This window comes from Hemicordylus capensis, chromosome 4, assembly GCF_027244095.1.
Source record: "Hemicordylus capensis ecotype Gifberg chromosome 4, rHemCap1.1.pri, whole genome shotgun sequence".
Taxonomy (NCBI): domain Eukaryota; kingdom Metazoa; phylum Chordata; class Lepidosauria; order Squamata; family Cordylidae; genus Hemicordylus; species Hemicordylus capensis.
The window spans coordinates 97,374,172-97,398,981 of record NC_069660.1 but is presented as its reverse complement, the minus strand read 5'-3'; the positions used below and the strand labels follow the sequence as shown (position 1 = coordinate 97,398,981).

The following is a 24,810-nucleotide window of genomic DNA, read 5'->3' as shown; positions in this document are numbered from 1 at the left end:
GTTGGGGGACATAGGGGGACATATCTGCTTCCAAACAGAACTGATCCAAAAATTTCTCTTAGAAGTAGCTTTGATGAAATTCAAAGCTGAAGGATTTCATAATGAAATGGTCAGTACTGGGGTATACATTTTTTGTAAAGTTTCTTGTATAGTTTCACCACTGTTTGGTGATGGTGGCAGTAAGTAACTCCTTCCTTCCACTTATGCTGAGGCTCTACAGGTGGAGGGGCAGCACTGTAGTGTCATTCTGAGGGGAAATTTGGGGGGAGGGAAAGTAGGCTATGAAATTTTTCAGAGTCCCAACCAAAAAACTGTCAAAACTGCACCCTTCCGCCATTTTCACTGCCTTAGAATATGATGGAGAAAATAGGAGAGGGCATTTCATACAGGCTCACATATGGTGGAAAAAACTGGGAGTAGTATTTTGTATATGAGAAAATATGGTGGAGAAAAGCAAGAAGCATAATTGTCAGCATTAGGGGTTTAAGAATGTCAACTGTATGTCTGTGTCTCTGGTAGCCAAACCTTTAGACAGCAGGGGTATCACACTCAAAAACTAGGGGGCCATAGCGGTTTAGCAATGGAGAATTTGCATGATGCATCTACAATACTAACATTCCCAGAAGTGTTCATTTAACAGTGCTAAACACTACCAGGAACAGCCTTTACCATCTTTCTCACAGTATAGTTGATACAGAGCTGATCAGTGTAGGATATATGGAAGTGGCATCATACGCCACTATCTGGGACATCTTTTAGTGATCTTCCAGGCAGACCTTCCATGAAGTTCTCTGTTTCTTTTGGTGTTGAGTGCCTGGCATACCCTCCCCACACCTGCCCTCTTCAGATAAATGAAGCATATTCAGTAATTGGAGAGGAGTGGGACATGGCCACAAACCTTGGCTCCAGGCAGATCTATCTATCTATCTTCCTACCTACCAACCAACCATCTGATATGTGTATCTCTAGGTGGTGTCTAGGCAGTATTCACTAAACCATATGTACAGTCTCTACAGTTCTCTGCTACCTGGAAAAGTTTAGTGGGGGAGACATTCCCGTTTAAACGCTGCACAGCATCTCTCCAGTGGCTCATTGCTGATGTCTTCCTTGTGTCTCTTTTTAGACTGTGAACCCCTTTGGGCCAGGGAACCATCTTTTCATTATTTTATTGTGTTTTGTTTTACTAGATGTATAAAATGATTTGAGAATTTCTTTGTTGGAGAACGAGGAGGATGAGGAGGAGCTTACCGTCAAAACTAGTTCTCCACTTTTTTTAGACCATAAAGGAATGAAATATTTACATGTATGTAGGGTTATATATATTACATCGGATTAAACAAAATCCAATGATCATCTCTGGTCTAATCTGGATGTTTAATGTGTTTTATTCTAAATATATTCAGTTCCCTGGTAAGGCTCCAAATACACTGGTGCTGTATAAATAATAAATAATGGACACAATCCAGCCAAAGTTAAGCACTTCTAATGTAAAATATTTTGAAGGAATAATTAAGTATGTGTTTAATTTTCTCTCGTTACAAATCAACGGGAATTACAAAAGACTGGACTATGATCAGTTTGCATAGCACTTTAATTTGAGACATTATTTGACCTTTATGCTTTCAAGAGAGGAAATGCCTTCAGCAACCTTAATTATTTTAATCTGTCTCTGATGCCTCCTATCTAGACATGCAACCCTTCCAGCCAAGCCCTGTGCTGCTAGTGGTACTTACAGATAGATGATCTGATCAGAAGGACCTTTTGCACAGATTCGAGCTCATTCCCAACTGACAGCAGGTGACTGCAGGACACATTGCTATACAGAAGGCTATGTTTTAGTGGAGTTTGCAGGTGTCCCTGAAATTCCATCTCTGGAAGTTTTTGCTTCTATGTGCTAAAGAAATGTGACTCCCACCATGGAATATGATTCACCACTTGCTTAAGGCTGATATAAAGACAAATAAACAGTTGTGAAACCTAGGATTCAAAGTGTGATTATCCAGCTAGGTGTAAGGTTACCTTTCAGGTTGTGTTACCCTGTAATAGGAAGGCTGCAGATCAGGAGGATTACATTAAACTAAATAAATAAAAGGATCTAGGCAAGAAGAAAAATTAAATGTTATCCCACCCACCACTCAAACTCCTACCACTGTTTTCTTTGGAAGAAAGGGAAAGAGAAAGAAAATAATAAAATGAGAATGAAATACGGGCTAGCAGAACCTCCCTTTAATTTCTGATACGAGCCTTTGGAGATTAGATTCAGATAAGCCAACAGGCCTAATCAGGCATTATGCTCCCCAGGGAAAGCTAATGCATGAGGGGCGCAATGGGATTTTGCTTGCTCTTCATGACCCCTGTTGCTGATGCTTTATTTGTTTGTTTAACATATTTGTATACTGCCCACTACCAAAGTCTCTAGGCGGTTTACAGCGGTAAGCCAAACCAAGAAATTTTAACAACTAAAACATATAAAAATATCCAATTTAAAAACCCATAAAAACTTTCAAATAGCTAAAAAGATTGGCTCAATAAAAGTGTCATTAGTTGTTTCCTAAAAGTCAACAGGGGTGGAGCAGCTCTAACCTCAGCAGGAAGTGCATTCCACAGCGCTGGAGCAACTACAGAGAAGGCTTGCGGCATCCTCAGATGAACCTCCCCTGAAGATCTTAATAGGTGGCAGGGTTCATAACAAAGAAGGCATTCCCTTAAATACCCTGGGCCCAAGTTATCAAAGCCTTTATAGGTAATAACCAGCACTTTGTATTTTGCTCAGAAACCTAATGGTAGCCAGTGTAGTTCTTTTAAAACCGGAGCGATATGGTCTCTACAGGATATCCTGGAGACCAATCTGGCAGCACCATTCTGCACCAATTGCAGTTTCCGGACTATGTACAAAGGCAGCCCCACATAGACTGCATTGCAGTAGTCAAGCCTTGAATTACCAATATGTGCACCGCTGTCTTGAGGCCACTCACTTCCAAGAAAAGGAGCAGTTGGTGAATCAGTCAAACCTGACAGAAAGTACTCCGGGCCACTGCCTCCACCTGAGGTATCAGAGAGAGGGTCGGGTCCAGAAGTACTCCCAAACTGGGAACCTGTTCCTTCTGTGGGAGTGTAACCCCATCCAGAACTGGCAGATCTATACTTGTATGTATGTATGTATGTATGTATGTATGTGATTATTTGTTTGTTTGTTTGTTTAACATATTTGTATACCACCCAAAACGCAAGTCTCTGGGTGGTTTACAACAAAACTATACAACAAATAAAGAAATTAAAACATTACAATAATTTAAGATTTAAACAATGTTAAAACTGTTAAAAACCATCAAACTATTAAAATAGTATCTAATTAAAAGCCTGGGTGAACAAATCTATCTTGACTGCCTTTTTAAAAGTTGTAAAAGATGGGGAGGCTCTTATTTCATCAGGGAGCATGTTCCAAAGCCTCGGGGAAGCAAAGGAGAAGGCCAGGGCCGGATTAAGGGCAATTGATGCCCTAAGCAGAGCCCAACAATGGTGCCCCCTCCATTGCTTAACTGACAAGACATTAAGACTCAAGCAAATTATTTACTTATACCTTAATATTTATTTAAATTTTTAAAAGTTTTCTTCTAGATTTTTAAGGTTAAAAAAAACCCCAGTTCCACTGCCTATAATTTCTTATAAACAGCCGCAATAGAATGAATGATTGAGAAAAATATTTCATCTTCAAGGTCAGACATCATAACATACGACCATCTTTTACGTGAAGTTTTATCAATATTTTGTACTGCCCTTTACGGTAATCTTTCACAAATCAATGACTTTTTTACTTCAGTCAGCGTGGTGTAGTGGTTAGAGTGCTGGACTAGGACTGGGGAGACCCGAGTTCAAATCCCCATTCAGCCATGAGACTTGCTGGGTGACTCTGGGCCAGTCACTCTCTCTCAGCCTAACTTACCTCACAGGGTTGTTGTGAAGAGAAACTTAAGTATGTAGAACACCACTCTGGGCTCCTTGGAGGAAGAGCGGGATATAAATGTAAAAAGCAAAAAAAAAAAAAAAAAGCAACATAGTTTAGTAATTTCTCTACAACGTTTTTTTAACAATGCAGAGTAAAGTCGAACACGGCAGATAAAAACAATTACAAATAATCGACTAAAATTGAGTGTGTCAGTGAAAGGTGGCAAAAGAAATGCAAGGTGACAATAAGGGAGGCAAAAAAAGAGTTTGAGGAACATTTAGCTAAAAGTATCAAGGGGAATTAAAAAAATTCTTTAAATACATCAGAAGCAGGAAACCTGCCATGGAGGCTGTTGGACCATTAGACAATGAGGGAGTGAAAGGGATTATTAAGGAGGATATGGAGGCTGCAGGGAAGCTGAATGAGTTCTTTGTGTCCATCTTCAGGGCAGAGGATACAGAGTATATACCTGTTCCTGAACCAGACTTTTCAGGGATGGAGGCTAAAGAACTGAGCCAGACAGAAGTGACAAGAGATGATGTTCTAAACTGTCTGGAACAACTGAAAACTACCAAATCGCCAGGGCCAGATGGCATCCATCCAAGAGTCCTCAAAGAACTCAAATGTGAAATTGCAGACCTCCTTGCTCAAATATTATCCCTGCAAGCAGGCTCTGTACCGGAGGATCGGAAAGTAGCAAATGTAACACTGATTTTCAAAAAGGGATCCAAGGGTGATCCAGGAAATTACAGGCCGATTAGCTTAACGTCCATTCCAGGCAAGTTGATGGAAAGCATCCTCAAGGAAAAAATTGTAAAGCACATAAAGAGCAAGTTTGGTGTAGTGGTTAGAGTGCTGGACTAGGCCCGGGGAGACCCGAGTTCAAATCCCCATTCAGCCATGAAACTAGCTGGGTTACTCTGGGCCAGTCACTTCTCTCTCAGCCTAACCTACTTCACAGGGTTGTTGTGAAAGAGAAAATCAAGTATGTAGTACACCGCTCTGGGCTCCTTGGAGGAAGAGCGGGATATAAATGTAAAAATAAAAATAAAAATAAATAAAGAACAGGCCCTGCTGGGGGAGAACCAGCATGACTTCTGAAAAGGTAAATCTTGCCTCACAAACCTTTTGGACTTCTTTGAGAGTGTCAACAAGTGTGTGGATCAAGGGGATCCAGTTGACAATCTTATGTTGGGACTTCCAGAAAGCTTTTGACAAAGTTCCTCATCAAAAACTCCTGAGAAAATGTAGCAGTCATGGGATAAGTGGACAAGTACATGTGTGGATTACTAACTGGTTGAAGGACAGGAAACAGAGGGTGGGTATAAATGGAGAGTTTTCACAATGGAGGGAAGTAAGAAGTGGAGTCCCCCAGGGATCTATACTGGGACCAGTGCTTTTTAATGTATTCATAAAAGATCTAGAAGTAGGGGTAAGCAGCGAGGTGGCCCAGTTACAGATGATACCAAGCTCTTTAGGGTAGTGAAATCCAAAACGGATTGTGAGGAGCTCCAAAAGGATCTCTCCAAACTGGGGGAGTGGACAACAAAATGGCAAATGTGGTTCAGTGTCGGCAAGTGGAAAGTGATGCACATTGGGACGAAAAAACCCAACTTCAGCTATACGCTGATGGGATCTGAGCTGTTGGTGACTGACCAGGAGAGGGATCTTGAGGTCATGGTGGACAGCTCGTTGAAAGTGTCCACTCAATGTGCAGCAGCTGTGAAAAAGGCCAATTCCATGCTAGAGATAATTAGGAAGGGGATTGAAAATAAAACTGCTAATATTATAAATTCCTTATGCAAAATGATGGCGCAGCCACACCTGGAGTACAATTCTGGTCACCACATCTAAAAAAGACATTGTAGAACTGGAAAAGGTGCAGAAGAGGGCAACCAAGATGATCAGGGGCCTAGAGCACCTTTCTTATGAGGCAAGGCTACAAAACCTGGGGCTAATTAGTTTAGAAAAAAGATGACTGCAGGGAGACATGATAGAGGTCTATAAAATCATGCATGGTGTGGAGAAAGTGGATAGAAAGAAATTCTTCTCCCTCTCCCATAACACTAGAACCAGGGGTCATCTCATGAAATTGATTGCCAGGAAATCTAGGACCAACGAACGGAAGTACTTTTTCACACAACGCATAATCAACTTGTGGAATTCTCTGCTACAAGATGTCGTGACAGACAACAACCTGGGTGGCTTTAAGAGGGGTTTGGATAACTTCATGGAGGAGAGGTCTATCATCGGCTACTACTTGGAGGAGTGTAGGCCACCTCCAGCCTCAAAGGCAGGATGCTTCTGAGTACCAGTTGCAGGGAAATAACAGCAGGAGAGAGGGCATGCCCTCAACTCCTGCCTGTGGCTTCCAGCAGCATCTGGTGGGCCACTGTGTGAAACAGGATGCTGGACTAGATGGGCCTTGGGCCTGATCCAGCAGGGCTGTTCTTATGTTCGGTGAAAGCGTTAAGGGCATGATAGCTAGGGGCAAAACTCTGTGGTGCCCCCCCTTCCCTTGAGGCCCTAAGCACGTGCTTGTTTTGCCTTATGGTTAATCCAGGGCTGGAGAAGGCCTATCCCCGAGTAGCCACCAGACAAGCCAGTGGCAACTGCAGACGGACCTCTCCTAATGATCTCAATGAGCAGTCAGGCTCATAACAAAGAAGAAATTCTCTTAAATTTCCAGGACCTAAGCTGTTTAGTGCTTTATCGGTTATAACCAAGACCTTGTATTTTGCCCGGAAACTTATCAGCAAACAGTGTAGATCTTTTAAGATAAGAGTGATATGGTCTCTCCAAGATGATCCAGAGACCAACCTCACATTCTGGACCAACTACACTTTCTGGACTATGTACAAAGGCAGCCCCACATTGCAGTAGTCAAATCTTGAGGTGACCAGCGGATGTACTACTGTTCTGAGGTCATTTATCTCAAGAAACAGACGCAGCTGGCATATAAACCAAAGCTGATAGAAGGCACTTTTGGCCACCGCCTCAACCTGGGATACCAGGGAGAGGTTTGTGTCCAGAAGAACCTCCAGGCTGCATACCTTTTGCTTCTGGGGAAGTGTGACCCCATCCAGAACAGGCAGATCAAGATCATATCCCGAGTTCCAACCCTGCATAATAAGTACTTTCATCTTATCTGGATTCAGTCTGTTTGTTATTCCTTATCCAGTGCATTGCCACTTCCAGGCAGGCATTTAGGGAGGTTATGCCTTTTCCTGATGATCCTGACATGGAGAAAAAGATTTGGGTGTCATGAGCATAGTGATAACACTCTGCACCAAATCTCCTGATGATCTCTCCCAGTGATTACATGTAGATGTTAAACAATATCGGAGACAATACAGAGCCCTGAAGGACACCATACCGAAGTTCAGATTTTGAAGAATGACAGTACTCAAGGGACACCATCTGGAATCTACCCAAGAGGCAGAAGTGGAACCACTGCAAAGCAGTGCCTCCAACCCCCAATTCCACCCCCCCAATACTATAATCAATAGCATTGAAAGCTGCCAATTGGTCCAAAAAGGAACAACAGAGTCACACTTCCTCTGTCAATTCCCAACTGAAGATCATCCATCAGCCCGACCAAGGCAGTCTCCACCCCATAGCCCACCCAAAAGCCAGTCTGAAATGGGACTAGATAATCAGTTTCATCCAAGTCTGCCTAGAGTTGGGAGGCCACCACTCTCTCAATTACCCTGCCCAACCATGGAAGGTTGGAGACAGGCCTATAGTTTGCTTAACTCTAAGGGATCCAATGCAGGCTTCTTCAAAAGTGGTCTAATAATTGCCTCCTTGAGACAAGGAGGCATCCTGCCCTCCCTCAGAGAAGCATTTATATCTCTACTAGGCCTTCTTCTTCTTCCATCCTCAGGAGTCAAAAAACTAGAACTGATCCAGCCTAACCACACAAAAGGAGTCGCTGGACACCTCCGATTCAGACACTGCAGTAATTGTGGGGTCTAAATCCAAGTCAGCCTGAACACGAGAGATTTTATCCACAAAAAACCCATTACATTACAGCAGGTAATAGATGGTTCCAAGTTCTGATTCAAGGGAGGAGGGGCACTTATTAGCTCTCTCACAACCCTGAATAACTCTGCTGGATGTGAACTTGCAGATGCAATATGGGTTGAAAAGCATCGCTTCTTTGCCGCCTGTATTGCCAGAGCATAGATCTTCAAATGTGCTCTATGTTGTAATCTGTTGGATTTTTTGCTCTATGTTGTAATCTGGTGAGTTTGCTGTTCCAATTCTCCATCAACCAGATCACTGGCAGAGCCAACACTAAATCCCTCCAAGGCTTCTTGGAATCCTATTGGAACCAATAACCATCTTGGGCAGACCATCCTAATGGGCCCCTCACCCCTGAGAAGATAGGGTGTGATTGTGAGTCCAACCTTAATCAAATGGTGGTCTGTCCATGACAATGGGGAAATCACATTAGTCATCCCCCCACCCCCAACTCTCCCTGTGTTTTGCGTTTCTCTGCTGAGGCAATTGCTGAATGCCTGGAGGGTTTCTCATCCTTACTGAGATCCTGAGCGCTCCTGGTTTCTTAATAACAGGGAGGAACTTTCCCCAGTACTTGCCTCTGCAAGATGAAAAACCATGCAATTAGGCCACAGTGCCCCAGAATGCTGGGAGGGAAGCAGGACATGCATACCCACACTGTGCTCATGGGATGGGATCATACCATATAGGGTGGGGACTGTCAGAGAGTATCATCTGAAGCAGCTGATGTCAGTCACATAGACTTCCTTCCAGATAAATGTATTTAGGGTATTCAGATATTTACTATCATGTGATAGTAAGACTATCACAGACTATCAGACTATCACCTGAGTGTTTGTTGTTAAACATATTTCTTATCCTGTGCCATACTTGTGGCACATTATACTATGAATGCAAGTTAATTTTAACAGTCTTTGAGGGCAGAGTATCTTGCCTTGTTTCAAGACTTGCAGTAGATAAATGATTTGGGTGGGGGGCTGACAATTTGCTGAGTTACTGAGGGGCAACGCTGTGCTGCAGGGTGGTTGTGGACTTCAGACTGAAGGGGTGGTCGTGCAACCAGCCCTTCCACAAGTTTCTCCATTGTCCTAAATGGGGACACTTGCAGAAGCACAGTCATCCCTTCTGAGCAACCCCAGTCCTCCTTTTGAAGTCTGCAACAGCCTCGCAGTGCAGCCTCCATAACAATGCACTGCGCTACTACTTTTACTCCTCCAATAATATATTGCTTTTAAACGAAAATGTTCAAAAGGTCTTCTGGACCTGCAATTTCGTAACCGTATGATTCTGCAGCTCCATTATCTTCCAAACAGTGCATCAGCTGGTATGAGCAAAACTGAAGGGTGATTGTAATTGGGCTGAATATCTTCTACTCCAAAACAACAGAGATGTGTTGACACCAATATTTCTGTAAGATTGTTTTGCTAGACGTTGCTTAACTAAGCAATGGATATTACCACTCAAAAGGTGGGGGCATGAACTCAAGTTTGCTTGCCGTAGTCATATAGCTAACTAGAACATTTGCTGGAAGTTTGCATTAGGCGATAGACTAGTTTTCACGACCAACAATAGCGCAAGACAAGGTTCCTGCCCAAGTTCAGGAGCTGTGTGTGCCCCCAGTTTCTGTGCATGTGAGAGTAAAAAACAAGGTAGGAGGTGTTGGCTGTGCTAGTCTTCTAAGTGGTAGCTAGGCAGGAGAGTTCCATCCTACTCAGCAGCTGTACCCAGCTGTTTAATGAAGTAGGAGGCAAAGCCCTCCCACCCGTGGGAACTTTGAAGACAACCACTTACCTCACCTCCTACCTTGTGTTCTACGAGCACACAATCACACCATGAGAGCACACACAACTCCCAAATGATAGTTCAACTTAGCCTAGTATGTCACACTTTTATATCTGAAGTTCTTCTTCTGTTTGGAAACTTCAGATCCAGAGCTGCCCAAAGAGTTTGTCATGCTGCTGGTTCATTCATGCTTCTCTTAATTCGGTGTTCTCGCTGGTATACTTGTGTCGCATAAGTTGTCAAACCGAATTAAACAAAATGACGTTTCTACAGACATGGGCTAACAACCTGAGTAACAAAGTGCACATGCCAGCAGAGATATGCCGGCGCCCGCGCACAATGCCCCCAGTTCCACCTGCATGTGTGCTATAACAATTCTGGCCATTGGCTGTACTAATAAAGACTATGACTATGTGTGCTATAACGCCAGAGCCTTTAGAGCTGGAAGCGCTGCCCACACTCTGGAAGTGCTGTGTAAGATTGGAAACACATTGTTGAAGGTCACTGATTTGTTTCCAATCTGATAGAGCACTTCTGGAGCATGGGCAGCACTCAGAACTCTGGTACAACAGCATGTGCATGGAGACTGGGGGCATTATTATTATTATTACATTTATATCTCGCTCTTCCTCCAAGGAGCCCAGAGCGGTGTACTACATACTTGAGTTTCTCTTTCACAACAACCCTGTGAAGTAGGCTAGGCTGAGAGAGAAGTGACTGGCCCAGAGTGTCCCAGCTAGTATTATGGCTGAATGAGGATTTGAACTCGGATCTCCCCGGTCCTAGTCCAGCACTCTAACCACTACACCACACTGGCTCTCATTACACAAAAGCTCCCAGCACAGTCCCTTGAAGCATGTGTGCTTCATTAGTCAGAATGTCAGCCATGGAGCATAACAACAACAACAACAACAACAACAACAAAAGACAACATCATCTTGTCTTTATTTTGACAGATTTAATCATGTTGCAGCGCAGAGTTAAGGGGAGTAGCGAATTGAAGTATACACATTTTCAAGATTTAATCTTTCCTTCTACAACCCTCTACAGTAACTAAATATTTTAAAAATGTAATTGAATATGATGCTTTTATGTACATCATATTGTTACAGCTGCTTGCCAGCCATCCTTTTGTCAGGCAGATTGTGTGCTAATGGCCCAGAATTGTTGGCTGATGTCTCATTTATCGGGAGAAAATTTGTGGGAGGGAGTGGGAAAACTCTCTGAGTGTTTTGAACAAAAGATATGAGATCACATTATATAAAATAATTGAATATGCTCATGAAAAACTTTAAATCTAAGTAGAGATCTGGGTAAAAGGATGTTATTGTTACAGGTGCTAGCAGAGTTGCACCCTGTAATATCAAGCTGAGCTGCTTATAAAAATACAGAAAACCAACACTCTGCTGTATATAAAAAAGAACCTTCTGCTCATTTCTTACCTAAAACATTCAGGGTTTTACGCACTGAAATTAGGATGCTTCACATTCCTGCATAATGATGCTCTTTGGCAAACCTGCTTGCCACAAAGTTTGGTGCTAGGATTGCCTTACTCAGTGTTGTGAAATTCAAGGAGAAAATAAGCAGAGTGAAGTGATAAGTGGAAGCCAAACCCTTTATAGAGTGGTTTTCTAAAAGAGTTCTAGATGTAGAGGAAATTCTTCTCTGAGGCAGATCAGTTAAATACAAGTTAATTAAGGAAACAAGTATTTTCATTTCTGAACTAAAAGTATGTTTTTCATGCGATTAACTATGATCCACAAACCACTTAAGATAGATTGCTTGCCTGCAAGCAGGTTTTGCCCTCATTGGTATCCAAATAGTCAAAGGAAGCTTTGCAAACCAACCCTTGCATTCATAGATATGAATGCAATCATATCTTTTATCCTACCAGAGACTGTTTGTTTTGGGGATTTCTGCATAACCAAAAGAAGGTCAATGTAGCATGTAATGCAAAGCAAGGCAGTGACCCATTTAACATGTGAATAAAAGGTTCCACCAATTGTTATTTAAAAAACAAACAAACCTGGAATCATCAGCTAGATAAGCATTTTCAACTGCAGTCTGAGCAAGTTGTACAATCATCATGCCAAAAGCTGGCATATGTAACATGTTGTGATATTAACTCAACACAAACTCAACACAAAATAACTCCCATTCATCACATACTGAATTACATATATTTCAGTAAAAAGAATAACATGCCCTTGGCCATACTCACTTTAGAAAGGGTCAAAGCTTTTGACTGGCTGTCATGGTCTTATTTGATTAAGTTAATAGAATATCTTAAAACACCCCTGCTAACTGGGCAAAGAGGCACCTTTTCAAAGTGGGGATTCTCTTTAATTAGCAGGGGGAGAGAAACTGGCCCTATCCACCCCCAGCACTGTACCTCCAGTGACTGTTGCTGGTGTCTATCTTATGTTTCTTTTTAGATTGTGAGCCCTTTGGGGACAGGGAGCCATCTTATTTATTTATTATTTCTCTGTGATATTTCTATGTTTCCCTGAGCCATTTTTGAAAGGGCAGTCTAGAAACCGGATAAATAAATAAATAAATAAATAATGGGGGCAGGATTCACTAATATCATCAGACAATTATATAGTGAATCTTATGCCACTGTTCAAACAAATTCCTTAGACTGAAACATTCAGTATCCAAAGGGGCTTGAAACAGGGATGTCCTCTTTCTCCTTTGTTTGTACTCACCATAGAGCCATTAGTGCAGGCATTTAGAGGTAACCACCGGATTAAAGGACTGGCCATTAACAGTAAAGGTAAAGTGTGCCGTCAAGTCAACTTCAACTCCTGGCAACCACAGAGCCCTGTGGTTTTCTTTGGTAGAATACAGGAGGGGTTCACCATTGCCTCTGCCTGCGCAGTATGAGATGATGCCTTTCAGCATCTTCCTATATTGCTGCTCCCCGATATAGTACCAGCAGGGATTCGAACCGGCAACCTTCTGCTTGTTAGTCAAGCATTTCTCCACTGCACCACTCAAGGTCATGACCATTAATAGTACTGAACATAAAATCAGCTTATATGCAGATGATATTGCCTTAATATTAGCCTGAAATACCCTTACAGGCGATTTCATCCATACAGGATGAATTGTTAAATTTTGAAAAAGTAGCGGGTGTAAAAATAAATCTTTCTAAATCAGAAATCTTGTGTACTAGGATCAGTACCAAATCTCAAAAGGGCACAATTAACTCTTTTGGCATCACCAAAGCCCTCAAAAAGATTGGATTACCAAGTTTAAAGCAGCAGACAACCCTTTTCTGAGTGCCACTTTTAAGAGTTGGGCAAAATGGTATAAGAGTTTGGTGCCCCATTATTCACCTCTTATTCCTATTTTTTGCCAACCTTAATTTGTTGGATTGTTCATATCTCCTGTTGGAGGCTACTGATCTGGAAGTTGCCAGACTGAGTAACTTTTATCAGCGTGGAAACCCCCTGTACATGGATACATCTTTTACAGTGCAGATCCTTTATATCTACCCCAGAAATAATAGCTCAAGCCAATAGACAATGATCAAAATGTGAAGCACTGGTCTTGAGAGCCTTGGACTCCCTTAAAGGTGGGGTTCCAAAATTATATGAGCTGATTATATAAACCACACATTTAACCTTCTACCTGGCCTCAAAGTATCTTGAGAAAATGACTTCCAGCAAGAAATCAAAGACCAGGAGTTGTTGAACATTTAGAAATGTTAGCCAGTTACCTCTTCCACGACCCAAATTACGGAGAACTTTCTCAAAGTTTTTCATTGATGGCACCTGACCCCAGTAAAATCAGCACACATACATAAAGACAGTTCCTCCTTTGCTGGAGTGGTTGTGGGATGAAGGGAACCTATTTTCATCTTTGGTGGGCCTACCCCAGGGTCTTAAACTTTTGATCAGAGGAATTCACTGAGATGAGCAAGATCACAAATCAGAAATAAGAATATGCCCCCAGCTGGCGTTAGTAAATATATTTTTTGGGTTCAATACAGATGTGTCAGCAAAAAAATTAGTGGTGTTTATGGTAACTATGGCCTGGTTAATTATAGCCAAGCACTGGAAAAATCAAACCATGTTGATGTATATCTGTATAAGCATCTATGGCATATCACGATCTCAGAAAAGTTAACCCATATTATTTGGTCCCATGCAAACCAGACTACAAATAATTCTTTTTATGTAATAAGGTAAGATTTCATTCTTTATACCAATTAGGAAAATTATGGTTGTCTTCTTACCCCAGATAATATTAGAATGTGGATGGACTGATGAATCGGTGTTTGTTGTATGATGTTTTGCTGTTTGTGTTTGGATTAATTTTGTTCTGCACTGTAAATTTTATTCTAATAAATTTGGTTGAAAACTTAAAAAAAACAAAAAAAACCACACAAAGAAAGTAGAGATTCAGACTGTGCTATACTAGTTATTGAAGCACATACCATGGAAGTACCCCCAATCTGCTGAGCTAATATATAATTTAGTATCGATTATATCTACTATGGGCAACATTCAGACTAACAAAGCATATGTGGAGCAATGCTACACATGTGCGCCAGGGAAGGAACACAATTTTAGTCACTGTGACTCCCAAAAATATATCCCTGAGAGTTGCACAGCCCTCAGGGACATTTTTTCAGGTGTCACCAGTGGCTTCAGAGTGAAGGGGAAATCAACAACCATCACCCCTCTCTTGCATCCCAAAGTGAAAATTGTAAGAAAATTTCAAGGTTCTTCCAAGGAAAAACTGACATTCAAAGAAAATTTCAGGTTCCTCCCTGAAAATATTAGGAGAAAGCAAAAAGAGAAACGTTAGAGAATTTGCTCAGATGGTTTCTCCATATTCATGCTACTCACACAGGTAGTGGTAAAGAAGCATTTTTAAAAAAGAGAAAACCATCTTAACACAAATGAATTACTACAATTGGGGGTTCTGAAAATGGATTGTCACTCATACCTATCCTGCCTGTTTCTCATTCATTTCAAGTGCAAATGGGCCCATTTGGTTCAGATTTCATTTGTTCCAAAAACAAATGAATACTGTGATCAAAATATGGTACTGCAACAGACAACAACAGAAATCCTACGGATTGAGATATAAAATAACTCAAGTGCAAGCATGCTGACTTAAGTGGTTTGTGGAACCATAAACACTATAAACTAAAGACTGATTTAATCATTACATCCCTCACTTAGAGAAAAGCTCATACCTGCGTCAATGATCCACAAGGCTGGCATAATATTCAAAACATTTGTGTTCCAAGCACCACCCCTTATCTGCAAGCCAGCTTGTTATATCCCAGTCAGCAGCACCACTCTGAAGCACAGACACTGGAAGTATGGGCTGGAAAATGAAGAAAACACATTTTAAAGGCTATGCCTGGCATATAAAGCACCACGATTTTTCAGTGATTTCCTCATACAGGTTGTTATGTTTAAATCAGCCCTGAGGCTATGAACCAAATAATATTTGAGGCTCTACACATGAGCAGTGTGTAGAACCTGGGAGCGTTCAGTGGGGAGAGCGGGCTTAGCAGACAAGCAGCAGACGATCAGTTGGGAAGGCCTAGGTGGCCATATCAGAGGATTAGGGGAACTGGGGGCCGCCCGGCACCTGGAAGTCCCAGGATGTCCTGCACAAGTGCCATTGCCAAGTTGTAGTTACCACCTGTTTGGGGTCTACTCGTGTGTCACCACACATCACAGTGGCACACAATAAAAAAACAAGGTTAATGGAGTGCTCGCTCCATTAACCTTGTTTAAGGGGAGGGGGAATTAGGCAGGCTAGCCGCCATAGAACTACCGGGCTCACACGGTGGTTCCGACGATCACTAGAAAGCAGGCTAGACTCCCTTAGCCCGCTTTCTAGTGATCGTGAGAATAGGCTCACTGTTTCTTAAATTGTAGACAAACTCCCCTGAGTTCTGGGGACAGCGGTTTGCCTAGGAGTGCAGAGAAATAATTCTAGAAAGGGGGTTCAGAAGTTCCAGTGGAGCTCACTACTGCATTCTATCTAGTAATCTTTTATATTTTGTTGTTTAGAAGTTTGTCCCAGTGGGAGTTCTGTAGAGAGTGTGAGGGCAGAGTCAGAAAGAAAAGGGGAGGGAAAGGAGAAGGAGAAAATAGAATTGTTGCTGAATAAATCTTTAGTTAAATCTAATTAAGCTTGCTTTATTTGTATGATGGAAGCAGCAATAAAACACTCACCACTTGGTCTTTTAAATTAGGCCCAGGAGGTCAATTCAGATTACACATTAATAACCCAGTTCACGTGATTGCTGCTTGGGGGCTTTTTACTCATTGCAGACTATTGTTCTTAAGTGCTGAAAAGATACTGAAGATGATTCACCATTCAGGAACCCTTCAAATGATCCGGCTATAGTATAATTTCCCCATACTTAGAAATGGGAAATACAGAGAAAGCAACCATTTATTATGCTGTATTTAGTCCTTACAGGCTTAAAACATGTTCAGGGACTCATTATGGATATCAATCAACCTGTTCTCTCACATTTTCTGCATTGCAAAACAATTAATAAACCAAAGACCTTAACTGAAGCACTTCTCCTGTCCCAATATATCTCTAAATGTGATATTATTCCTTTATTTTGAAAAGTGAGCATTGGGAAATTTTGAGATGATCTTAAAACATCTTCAATAGTGTTTTTTTTTTTTTTAAATATTAAATGCAAAGGGAATTGGGAAGAATAAACATATGTATAGGGAATTAATTGCACTGGACCATAACTCCCATACTATACTCAATAAGCACTGGCTGATCAAATGGGAGAGGAGAACCAATGAGCCTGAACAGCAGGAAGTGCCTGAAGCCTCTTTGGCACCCAAGACTTTCAGGCCAATTTGTTTAAGTTCCAAAAACAAACAGCAGATTTGGAGCAGGTGGCATCTATGCCCCTCACATTCCAAACAAAATAATCTCATCTCTAACTGTAGAGAATATGGCAGTAATTTTAGTGTAATTCCACTAGTTCAGGATTTGTGGCATTCAGTAATTCAAATTGGTCAGCCATGCTTCTCCAAGGCAATAAATACAAATATGCCTCCTGGCCTGGCAACATCGTCTCCACAGAACCTGTAAAAATTCTGGTACTGGCTACCATTCCACCTGAAGTGAATAAGTACAGCATATCAACTGTTTTAGGAGGTACCTGGTATAGAGGTTGGAGCTGTTCTGAAAATTCTCCTTGAAGCAAGGAAATTAGAAGGTTCAAGGTGGAGCACCAAAACAGAGGTGAGCAAGAAATTCATCAAAGGTTTTGAGGAACGCAATTCACTTCTGTCTGGTGGCAACAGCAATTGTCCTTTCTCTCCCCCTCCCCCCATTTATGTTGTGGCTTTGCAGGTGGCAGCATAATCAGTGCTAGTCCTCTTCTTGGTAGCCGGTTCAATGTGCTTCCAGAATGATTGCAGAACGATGCTATGACATAGTCATATCATTCCAAGGGGACATCAGATTATTTAAACCTCACTTCTTCATCCACAATGAGCCACCACTCATGCAGATCATTGGAAATTGTTTAGGAACTGATCATGGTTTAATGTGGCAATGGTAAGCCTCGGGCTTACATGCTGCCCCCTTCACATGTTAGGGGAGAGGCAATATTCTACTTTTGTTGGTTGTTTAGAACAAGATGGGATTTGCCACAATTATTCAGTCACAGAGTTTCATATTCTGATTTGTTCACAAACTGTGGTTAGAACTAGCCAGGATTTGTTGGATCACAAAAAGTCCTAGTTTGTTGTAAACCACCAACCTGCTGCAGCCTGTGCGAATGAGCTGGAGAGGTAGAAAACAAGCCACAGCTGCTACAGTACTGGCAGCCACTCTCTTGCTGCTTTCTGGCCCCACCCCAGCTGTATTTGAGCCACTTGGGCTGGTCATTCACCCAGTAGGGGAGGGAAATCCCCAACTAAACAAATGACCATGGTTGGGGATTTTCCTCCTCTACTGGGCAAATGACCAGACCATATGGCTCAATTACAGCTGGGACAGGGCCAGAAGGAAGCAAGAGAGTGGTTGCCAATACTTAGCAGCAGTGGCTCATTTTCTCTCCCCCCCACCCCCGCCACCCTAGTTTGGTAGCACAGGTTGGTACTTCTAACAGAAGTAGAATTTTCTTCTTCTCTCATATGATAAGGGGAGGGGGAGCATGTGAGCCTGGGAGGGAAGCATACAAGCCTGAGGCTTGTGATTGTTACACTAAACCATCATTAAACCATGGTTTAGCACGACATTTAAACCATGCCACTGTTCCTTTTTTGCTCTCACTTTTTAAAGTTTTTTACTCGTGCATTTTAAAGTGCATATCCCAATGGAGCCACGGCCACTTAGAGTTGAACACATTGCAGTGGAAGCCAAATACAGCACTGGTCCAAAGAGTCATGCTGGCAGTCTTTGCACATGGCTTCTCACTTCTTATCAGAAGTTACTGTAGAGGTACTATTCTCTTGTGCATTTTTATTTTCTTAAACTCAATGTAGCAGTTTATGTATTGTGGTTTCCATTGTCTTTAGGGATCTATACCATCCTATATGGTTTCTACATTCATTTCTAAGTTGATACAAACCAAGCAAACTCTAGAAAACATGCCCACATGATGAGCATTGTCACTCTCCCTCTCACACTCTTCCATTTTAGGTTATCTATCTCTTTCCTGAATAAAAAAAATTGTGCTCTTGGGGGAAAAGATGGTGATGATTCAGCCTCCTTCAGTTGATTCAGCCTCCATCAGTTGTGGTTATTTTATAATGTAGTCTACAATACATCAGGGATACAGCAAATATACAGAGAGAGAAATTACAGTTCTCATACAAGCAAATGCTCCATTATTAACATTCATGAAGCCACCTGGGTTGCAGCCTTAAATTTCATTATGTATTTTATAAACTCAGAGGTTTAGAAATAACATCTTGTATTGCCAGCTCAGCTCAGAATGCATTTCCATCATAAAGGCTGTTACTCTCAAGGGACTATGTTAAAGCCAGTGAGAGTTATACTTCAAAAGCTGCATGTATCTCTGAAAAATACTCCACAAAGTCACACTCAAGCACTAAAATTTGATAGAGACTCATAATTACTTTGGCATTACAGTCTGTTCTGGTATACCTAATACTGGTGGGGTTTGGAGGGGGTGCTGAACTCGGTGTGTGGGAGTTCTTGCTGCCATTTAAAGATATATTTTATTTTCATAGCAAAAATGGTAAGCCAATGTTCTTAAGTGTGGGAATCTCCCTGCTATCTGTACTTGGCCATTTATTCTGAAGATAATACACTGTCAGCATCTAATTCCTATGAGTGCTTTCATACAGCTTCAGGGCCAATTCTAGAAACCAATGTTTGAAAGCAGTATCATGTTAAACAAAAGTTCTTGAAACCTGAGTTCTGATTCAGCATTCAGAAGATGCAATTTAAATGTGGACATAGGCTTGACAATCATAATCTGACTGCAGTTTTGTGGCTTTAAGAGGTGGGTGATAAAGATGTTTAGTAGGTGTGAAGCTGTCTTTGGGAATAGATTCATCTGCTACCTGAACCTAGTGATGTCCCTGAGTTTTGCATTTCCTGATTTGGAAATATGAGTCTGGGAGTTTGTACTCAGTGCAAGGTGAGCATTATGGGTTCTGAAAGTTCTCCAGCTTAGAGCCAGAGAAAGTATCAAATCTTTCCTCCAAGAGGAAATGTGTGTAAGTCAGAGAGAGAGAGAGAGAGAGAGAGAGAGAGAGAATTCTAAATAGTCACACCTGCGCTTTGGAACTCCAAGGCTGGGAGGTCTAGTCTGAGGTGTTAATGTTCCTGATCCTGGGGGAATTGGCAAACACCCCCTGACTACTTTTGGGATTGTCTGTAAAGGAGACCCATTACACTGTTACCATCAAATTAAAACTGACCACTTTAAATTGTCAGCGTTGTGGGTTTGTTTTGTTTTTAATGTCCTGTTTTTTTCTGTTCTTATTATTAGCTGCTAACATACTGTGCAACATTAAGTGCATGTTGCAATGTATGTTTGCACAGTTGCATGAAAGTGCTGTTGGTCTAAATGTAAGACCTGCACAACTGCAATCGCACAGTTCTTGAATTTTGCACAACTATGCTCTTGCACAACTGTGCAAATGTTACATTCCAATGCACTTGCAACATTGTCCAGTATTTCAGCCACGGATAGTTTTTAATTTCTGTGAGTCACCTTGGGAGCCTTTTTTGGGTAGAATTTTTAATGTGTTTTTAAAAAATAAATAGATTAAATAAATTGTGCATACATATGTTTGGATGGGGCGGTGTGTGGTGTGTGTGTATGTGTGTGTGTATAAAGAGGGGAGGAGGGAGATTCAAGTATCATGATGAACATAATTTGTGATTATTTTATTAATTACTGAACATTTCATCAGAGATACAATGAACATATGCACCCTGCTTAGATATTGTTGATTACAGTATATCCTGATAAAGGTTGAATGGGAGCACACTGACTATAGATACACACACCCAGTGCCAACATGCTGTGTAGTCATATTCCCTGCCTCTCGCCAAGTGCAGCTTTTGTTGGCAGAGGCAAACATTGTAGGCAGGGAGAGTTTCCACCTATGATTTGGAATGCTGGCAACCCAGCAATTTCAAATCACAGGCAGAAACTTCACTGGTACAGCATTTGCCTCCACAGACAAATGCTGTGCCCAGGGAGAGTAGGAGGGCATTGGCTATAGAGTGTACTGGCACTATGGATGTGTGGCTAGTCAGTTTGCTCTGGTTTTCCCTTTACCCTGACACACTGCAATATCTATCCATATTTCTATCTCTCATTATGTATATTTGTTGTATATCTGATATACAACAACAGACTACATTGTAAAATTTCATTATTAAAAAACCCCTTCAGTTTAAGAAGAGAGTAAAAGCACTTACAAAATTTCATGGATGCTCCAGAAAATATAGACTTTGTACAGTCTCGCTTATCCCCCCAGAGACACATACACATTTGGCTCCAGGCACTTGCACTGTGCCTGGGTCTTTCAGCTTGACATTTGGCTGAGGGTAGGGGGATGCTCAGGCAGACATTCTACACATGTAGCTTCCCCAATCCAGGGACACACCTGAAGGGCTTCAGAGCCGCCCCCCCCCACCACCACAAGCCCCTCCCCTAATTTTTTTAAAAATAGATTTTTTTAAAAATAGAAAAAAAAACAGGACATTAAAAACAAAACAAACCCACAACGCTGACAATTTAAAGTGGTCAGTTTTAATTTGATGGTAACAGTGTGATGGGTCTCCTTTACAGACAAACCCAAAAGTAGTGAGGGGGTGTTTGCCACTGCTCCTGTCTCAGGGGGGCTCCAAATGATCTGGGGAACCTGCTGCGCCACTGCCCCACACCCAACCCGCTGCTGCTGCCCGGCCACACTAATATTTGTCATCTTCACCGCTGAGGGGGGTGAGCCAAGCAGAGCAGGCCTCCCCGAGTGGTGGTGGCGGCGGCAGCCACAGTGGCTGGTGGGCCTGTGCAGTGGACGCGCCTGCACAGTTTGAATAGGGACCGTTGCAAGGCCGTGACATCAAGGCCATATTCAAATTGTGCAGGCGCACCTGCCGCCCTGGCCCACCAGCCCCAGCAGCCGCTGTGGCCACCACCACTCAGGGAGGCCTGCTCCATTCGGCTCACCCACTCACCCCCAGTGGTGAAGATGAGAAATATCCTCGTAGTGGGGCAGCAGTGGGCACAGGGCAGCGGCGGGGCTGGTGTGGGGCAGTGGGGCAGTGGTGGGGCTCTGGGGAGGCCCACCCAGATCATTTGGAGGCCCCCCAGAGACAGAAGGCAATGGGCCTGATCCCAAAGGTCTGTGGCTAAGTGTGCCTCTGCCCCAATCACTTACTACAGATGCCCCTGATGAATTTCTGCTTCTGTATAAAGCAGAGTATTTCTCCAAAATAGAATTCAATAAGCAAATCAATAAAGCAAGCAGTTAGCAAAGTCTGGAATCTTAAATTCTCATTCCTTTAAGCAACTTTCAAGCACTGAGTTGAGTACTGTGCTTATGCAATTCCTCTTATACTATATAAGAGGCACATACTTCTGTGTATAGTTATTATTATAATGTCCAGGCCTTTCCACAGTTCCTGCTGTAGTGCTCAGTGGCCATTTACCTCAAGAATTTCCCTTTCAAAATGACAAGATGCTACCACTGGCTGCTAGCAGACATAAATAGGACCTTCCCAGAAATGGGTGACCTCATGGATGGGCTTGACAGGAAAGGCACCTCTCAGGCTTTCTTTCCTTCCCTCTCCTAAAGAGTGGGGAGCAAGACTGCCTTCAGCAACTGGATACACCAGGGACACAAGTTCTATGTTATGATCAACACGTGTACTGGTGTATAATGTATACAGGTAAAGTTTTTTCACATGTTATGTTGAATATAGATACAGCATTACACTTCCTAGCTTGTTGTGAACCAAGCCTGATTTGTTATACTAGATATGCTTCGGAGCTAGCATATGAAATGAGGCTTGTTTCATCAGTGTCACAAAGTGACCAGTTCTTTTATACGGTGACCATGTATAGTCTGGTCGCAAAGGCAGAAAGGAGACCAAAACAATCCTAAATAATTCAGTGGGTTTTATTGAGTATAAAAGAATAACAACATCAATCTAACTGAGCAGGAAAAAAAACAATGTATCAGTATTTCTAACAATATTTCAACCATAGCCAGCAACAACATTCACCGTGTTCCTAACTATCATATGTGTGTGTATTAAATCTTCCTAGAGTCTAATATAATTCAGATATTGACAGAAAAGTGGGGGTAAGGAAGGTTGAGGAATGGCATGGTTTGGGGGAGATCAGGAATTAGTAGAGGGAAGAGGGAGGAAAAGAAGGGGGAAGGATGGAGGGATCCCAGGCTTGTGGAAGCAGCATATTACCAGGGTCAGAGGCTTGAGAGTGGTGAGGCTTCAGCTGAAGGAGAGATGCTGTAGCTGGAGAACAGGAGCTTGGGAGCGGTGCAAGCTTTTGGCAGTCAAGCAGGCTGGTCAAGCAGGCAGTTTGCTCAGAGCAAGGCAGTGAGTGAGAGCACCATGGCTAGGGAAGTCTTGACTTCTCACTGTGCAGCAGAAGTCACAGACTTCTGTCCATGGACAGAGTCCCTGCTTGTTGCCCCATGGCTTAGGCAGCAAACTCTGGGATGGCTCTTGAGCAAGTATGTTGGTTAGGCAAAGATAGCTCTCTGTCCAGTAAGGCTCATTGTTATAGTTGTATCTTCCTTTGATCTCCATAGAATCTATTCAAAACGTCCTCATCCATCCTGGGTCCCAAAAAGGTGACAATTTGCTGTTACCTTCTGGATATTGTCTTTTAATTATTCAGGATATTAGCTCAGTCCAGGGAGATCTGAATCCCATCTTCTGTTAGCTGCTATTTAGAGGAGGGGACATTCTATTTTGCCCAAAGCAAATCTGCATCTCTGAGCTGCAAATGGGCATCTTCTCTTGTCCCCAGATTTCTGGCGCCTGGTCCCAGAAGGTGTTAAAAGGTGTTCATAAAATAAGAATTAAATCTATAGGTGTTTTCTTTGTGTGCATCTACCTAGAGTGGAATTTCAATAGACAGCAATTGAATATCCCCTTTGGGCATACCAGAGCAATCATTGACAAGGATTAACATAGACTTCTTGGAAAAGGGAAAATAGGAGCTCAGCTCCTCACTTCTTCCAGACATTATCTGATAGTGAGTTAAATTTTAGCATTTGGATAGCTCAGCCCTGGCCTTTGTGTTTCTGTTGAGTACCCATTCACAAACACTGAGAATACAATGCTGGAATGCCTCTTCCTTCACAGAGCAGTTAGCAGAGGCAGTCATGAGACCTGGGTGTCAGTTCACCTTGAGTTCAGGCATTAATTGATTCTGTAATAAAATGGAATCGGATACAGGCCTGGCTTCCATATAATTCTTGGTTGGTAGCTTTGGGTTGAATGTTGGGGTCAGGGGGTCCCCAACAAGCTGTACTGTGTATTTGAGGGGCCTGTGCACAGGTTCACTTTTAAATTGAACACAGAACAGACATCTGTACATTTGTACAACATAATGTCTGAACAAGGCTATTGAAGGGGGAGGGTAATGTCTGCAGCTCATTCACCCTTGCACTCTCCTTTCTGCAACGCCTCTACAAGAATAAACTAAGTTTGTGTTTATCTTCTTTCCCGCCCCACAAAAAAGTTTTAAAGGAACACACCTGCCTTCAGCATAATGAAGGTCAAAATATTTAATCAGCAGTTTGTACGTCACAGACAGGATGAAAAATATTTATATGTATTTCAGCTGATCATAGAAAATTGGTATCACTTGATTGTCCTCAGATAATCACTGTGACAACAACATTGCAAAGGTTTGGGTTTCCTTCCTCTTTTTACTATTTCTCTGGCAAAGATTTGGAGAGAAAAAGTCAGAGTAATTTAATACAGAGGGCCATAACACAGATTGTTAATTTTAAGTATAGCAAAATCACAGCAGGCTTTGATTGAGAGGAGCCAAAATAAACATGTGAAGTATGTGCCTCTTTGAAAAGGATATACCACATCCTGCACTTGGTAGCCAAAAGGTTCCAAGTTTGCATCACAAAATGCCGTCAAAAGAGCTCTTTCTCTAGGTATGTACCTTGGGGGAGGGGGGGCACAAATTTCTGATACATGCAGCTTTTTTTGGTGCTTCATTGTTTGCTTGTTGCAGGTTTAGCTCAGGCTCAGCAAGCGATAGAGAGAAGAAGGACCTTGATGTCAAAGCGTGACTTTGATTAATCAGGACTTGATTGTTTGATTAATAGTCCCTGAAAAAGCTGACTACGGCCAGAGCAACCCTGCCAACTTGCATAAACACATAAATAACATTTTAGAAATAATATAAAGACAAATTACAGTTCAAAGCTACTCCTATCAGAATGTCAGTTTAGATGATAGAAACAAAGCTTTCTGCTGAGGTGATAGAAACCAGACCATCTGAGAGAATTCACAAGTGGTCTGAAGCCCTTTCAGAGGATGACTAAAGAGAGCAC

General features: G+C 42.1%; 1 long non-coding RNA gene across 2 annotated transcripts in view; it reads right to left on the bottom strand.

Annotated features, from left to right (window-relative positions):
- Window positions 1–24,810, bottom strand: part of LOC128322042 (uncharacterized) — a 151,100-nt gene that overhangs the window by 8,875 nt on the left and 117,415 nt on the right. For both annotated transcript variants that reach the window (XR_008305490.1, XR_008305491.1), the window contains exon 3: window positions 14,967–15,100. This is a non-coding gene — a long non-coding RNA (uncharacterized LOC128322042). The remainder of the gene's footprint in view (window positions 1–14,966; window positions 15,101–24,810) is intronic.